The 5,313-nt window shown below is 37.0% G+C and overlaps 1 pseudogene; it reads left to right on the top strand.

Moving 5' to 3' along the window:
- Positions 1 to 4,207: 4,207 nt before the first annotated feature.
- LOC132775308 (5S ribosomal RNA) lies at positions 4,208 to 4,326 on the top strand (annotated as a pseudogene).
- Positions 4,327 to 5,313: the final 987 nt, after the last annotated feature.

Below are 5,313 nucleotides of genomic sequence, written 5' to 3'. Positions count from 1 at the left end.
CTGTTATCAGTAATGGACTGGATGATGGCAGACAAATTGAAACTTAATCCAGACAAAACAGAGGTACTCCTGGTCAGTCAGAAGACAGATTAGGGAATAGGGATCCAGCCTGTGCTGGATGAGGTCACACTCCCCTAGAAGACACAGGTTCGCAGTCCTACTGGACTCGGCCCTGAACCTGGAGGACCAGTTGTTGGTGGTGTCCAAGAGGGCCTTTGTGCAATTAAAACTTGTGCACTCATGCCTTGAGAAGCCAGATCTGGCCATGGTGATACATGCCTTAGTTACATCCCATCTGGATTCCTGTAACATGCTTGGAAACTTGAACTGGTCCAAAGAACTGCAGCCAGGTTGCTAACTGGGGCTGGCTACAGGACAACCCCCCTGTTGCAGCAGCTCTACTGGCTGCCAGTCTGTTTCTGGTCACAATTCAAAGTGCTGGTTATGACCTTTAAAGTCTTAGATGGTTCAGGTCCAGGCTATTTGGGTGACCAAATTGCTTTCAATGAGCCTGCCTGGGCTCTGAGACCTTCAGGAGAGGCCCTTCTCTCAGTCCCATCTCTGTCTCAAGCTTGGTGGGTGGTAAGAAGAGAGTGAGCCTTCTCGGTGGCTGCCCCTTGACTCTGGAACTCCCTGCCCAGGGAAGCCAGAATGGGCCTTTCCCTGCTGTCCTTCCAGAGGCAGGCTAAAACCTTTTTATTCAGGCAGGCTTTCAAAGAAGAAGGTTTTTAAGATGAATTCAGGGGGTGCTGTGGTTTTCAACTTGTTTTAATGGTTTTTACCTGGGATTTTAAAAATGCTGTTTGTATTTAATCCTGTTTTAATGTTTACATATTTGTATATTTAAATTGTATGCTGATGCTTTTATGTTAAGTTGTTTTCAGTTTCCTGCAGGAGAGATAAAGTGAGGTTTAAATAAACATAGTTATAATAATAACAACAGCAACATCTTTTCCATTAATAACATCTTAGATCTGCGGTTGAAGTCAGAGGAAACAAGACAGTGTGATTTCCATACCCTGTCACAAGAAGTCTTGGATTTATGTGCTACTTCTTCTATTGCTGTGAGAAGGAGATGAAAATTTTCCCCAGGCTATGTCTTCAGGACTCAGCGATTTGTTTAAATCGGTGGGTGGGGAAAAAAATGTATTGCAGCCTGCTTGCAGCCCAATAATAACCAGCATGGATCCTGATCCCCTTCAGATTTGCTTCACAAAATGGCAAATTGCACGGCAGCCAGGGAATACATTTATCAAGGAAACCAAACTGTCCATCAACTTTAGACTCTTTTAGGCTTTATAAAGAAACTGGACTCACCTTATACACAGTAGAGTAGGCTTAAAAACCAGCTGCCATCCTCCATCTAAGTGCATTATTTATCATTTTACCAAGGGAAAAAATTAGGCAGTAGATTTGGGGGAGAGGTGGGCAGAATAAACAGTGTTGCAGAGGTATAGACTAGCAGGGTCTGAAGTTAAAATTGCATATGAACCCTCATAATTTTCTGACACTTGAGATAAGGTATGGTTAATGAGAACTAGCAAGGAATGAACTATGGCTTACTTTCAAATCATAGAGTATTTTAAACAAATTACAGTTCCCTGAATATGGATGTAATAAGGAACTGGAGTCAATTTTAAAATGTAACTGGTTTAATTATAATTAAAATAATTATAATTATTCAAATGTAATTGGTTTAATTCTAATTACAATTAAACCAATGTAACAAAAGGTGAAAAATTATGTACTGGATTTGAAAGTATTATTTTCTGTTTAATTGTGCACTGCTTTCTTGGAAAGTAGCTGTTATACGATAGAAACGTTTGTGGTTGCCACAAACTATGTTGACTTGCTTGGGAATCGATGAGAGAGTTGCTGAAAAACTATAGCAACATGTGCTGCAAGATGTCTCACAAAAACAAAGTTTTTGCCATTTAATAAACTTTTTCCATGTGTTTATGATAGAACCAATTGGGAAATGTATAACCCAGGAACAAAAATCGTGTTACATAGTGTTATTATTTGATTTCCTTCTTATTACTGTAAAAGAGAAAATGATAACTGTACATGCCCAGAACTTTTGGTTTACTTTTTTAATTGAACCTATTTGGAATTGTTGGAATTAACAAAATAGATTAAGACACAATTCTTCATTTAAAAAATGGAGGACTATGCAGGACTTAAAGAATGGGAGGAAATAATAAAATACATGCTAGATGCAATTAAATTCTCAGTTGCCCTAGGCTGGAAGGACCAAAAGAAATGGGATACATAAACTTGGTATAAATATATAGCTGACTACCTACTTTAAGACTATATTAATGAAAGGAAAAGTTATTATTGGATGCGCCAAACCAGAAAGACCTGGGAGGAAAAATGGAAGGGTCTCATATTCAGAATAAAGGGAAAAGATAAATATAAGGAATTAAATAAGACTATTCTCATGACTGAATAATTATAATAAGCATAGCAAGATTAGTAAACTGTTCCCAGGGAGATGGGGGAGGGAGAAGGAGGGGAATTGATATAAAATGGGATACAGGATGATGAAGAAAACAAAATGAGTACTTTTGAGAACCTTAGACAGACAGTTATGTATAAGATTAATAAGACCCTGAGCTACAGCCAATCTATTTGTATTGTATTTAGACTATAAAATAGCTGGAGAAGCCAGGGGAAAATGATAACACATTTGATCATACTGAAGTATAAATAATCAATAGTATTCCTGTACCTTTGTATTTTGTAAAGTGAACAATAAAAAAGAAAAAAAATATATGAAAGAAGCGTGGAAGGAAATGCAGGATAATAGATAACGAAGTGAATCATTTTTCACATCTTGGTTTGCTTAATTATCAAGTTTTTCTAGTTTCCTGCTATATATATCCTACATTTAAAATATATTAATCTTCAATAAATGTTTGAAAATATAGGGAAATGATGATGAAATAATAATTTATACACTGCGTGTATGATATTTGAGAAATGCTTATAGCCATCTTGTATTTAGTACAGTAAACTGTACATTATATTGAGTAGGAAAACCTGTGGGTAAAATGTTATCATCTTGTGTTTTACTTAATTTTTCAAGAAGATAAAGAAAATGCTCCTGGATCAACATGCATTCTAGCTTATCGAAATTTCCCAATGTACTTTTTTTTAATGTTAGGAACGACTTGAGAAACTGCAAGTCACTTCTGGTATGAGAAAATTGACCATCTGCAAGGACGTTGCCCAGGGGATGTTGCCCAGGGGGTGTTTTGATGTTTTACCATCCCTGTGGGAGGCTTCTCTCGTGTCCCTGCATGGGGAACTAGAGCTAACAGAGGGAGCTCATCCACACTCTCCCCAGATTTGAACCTCTGACCTATTGGTCTTCAGTCTTGCTGGCACAAAGGTTTAACCCATTGAGCCACCAGGGCTCCTTCCCAATGTACTCAAGCAAATTGATACAACTTCAAATTCTAATTCTGCATTTGACATTACAGCAGCTTCTGACTTTGCTGAAAATAAAATCAAGTGTGTTTTTTTTTAAAAAGATTAGAAACTATGGAAAAGACTGTGGTGTGTATTTGAAATTCTCAGAAACAACACTTCCAAACACACACCTCAGCCTTTTCCTTTGTTTCCAATAAATGCCAATACTGCAAACCACAAGAGATTTTAAGACCTGAATTCAGTTGAAGGCTATCATAGAAATGTGACTTCTACATTACCACAAGTGTGGGCAAAGCAGAGAACAAGCTCAGGACATTTACTGGCTGTTTCCAATGTTATTTGTAGTTTCCACTTTTGATTAGATTATGAAAACAAAGCTCATAAACAAAATCAGAACTCAATGTGTTTTGGAGTCGTCATGCCTTAAAGATGAAGTCCAAAAGACTTTTCCAAGTCCTGGCTTCAGTTATCCACCCCAAGAAATAAATTGGCTTGAGAACTGGCAAAGAGAGCTGCCAGGTAACAAACTTAATAAAACCTGGCAGAACTTAAATTTCATTGGGAGAGAATTAGATTTCTGTGCAAAGGGATTGGTTTTTAAATGCTTCCAATTCCAAATGTACATCCATCTGTATCTCCTGTTACACACAAAATACAATATATAATATAATATAATACAATAATATAATATAAATGTTATTTAATTATCTTGTCACTGATATATTAATTTAGATTCCATACAAATGTTTTTAGAGGTACAAGTATAAAGGCCTATGGCCATACCACCCTGAACACGCCTGATTTTGTCTGATCTTGGAAACTAAGCAGGGTCAGGCCTGGTTAGTACTTGGATGGGAAACCGCCTGGGAGTACTAGATGCTGTAGGCTTACAAGTATAAAGCAAAACAAATAGACAGCAACTTGAAATACTTCTTTTTTTTGTTAAGATGCTATAATTTCTCAGTCTTTTGATGTCATAGTTTCTGTATCTGTCTGTCTTTTCTGAACAATGCTGTCTACTGCTGTACCAATTGAACTTCCAGATGTATCTCTATAACAGTTTTCTAGGTGGTTTCTGTTGGAGCATGCAAGAAATCTGTTAGTGTGTTAGTGTCGACTGTAAAATAAGATACACAACGCTGATTGGTTGGGCAACACCTGGAGAGATGGCTGAGCCCAGGACTTTTGAATACTGTTTCATTTTTCAGGCTTGAGCTACACAAGTGCTTGAGCTATACAAGCAGAGAGAAGCAAAAAGAGACAGAGTTTGGAGTGTGCTCTTGTTTCATGAGCTACTGAGGAAGATTCTCCACATGGACAAAGAAAGATCATTTTAAATCTCTCTAAAAGAACATTATGTGAGTTAATGCGACTGATCATGTGATTGTAGATATGTTGTTCTGAGCTACGAAGAGTAAACTACTTGTTCTTTACTGTTCATCTCGTCTGAAGGCTAAACATGCCCATCTCTTGAAATTGCTCCTCATACATTGTACATTGAAACATTTGGGTTGCTGTTTCTTAATAGTACAGAAAAAGAAATGATAGTAAGTTCATGAAACAAAAACACAGCTATTAACCTTATAAAAATCTTTGGACTTCAAGTTATGCAAAGTAATAAATATAAAAGCCTATGCAGACAAGGGACAATCAATCAAGCGGTAATGTTTACAAGCATTAAAAAGTCATTAAAATGGAATAACCAAAAGTGTATATGGTCCATTAACTATGGCTTCAACACTGTAAGCTCTGTTGGGTCCAGTCGTCACAATTATTTGTTGCTAATCCCGAGAAATGAAAAATTGAGAACTGCCTTGCCTGATTCTTTCTGTTACAATAAAGTTATTGCTTAGTGGGAGTTTGATATAGTTACAC

This window comes from Anolis sagrei, chromosome 4 (genome assembly GCF_037176765.1).
Source record: "Anolis sagrei isolate rAnoSag1 chromosome 4, rAnoSag1.mat, whole genome shotgun sequence".
In the NCBI taxonomy this organism is placed as follows: Eukaryota; Metazoa; Chordata; class Lepidosauria; order Squamata; family Dactyloidae; genus Anolis; species Anolis sagrei.
This window is presented reverse-complemented; position numbering and strand designations above follow the sequence as displayed.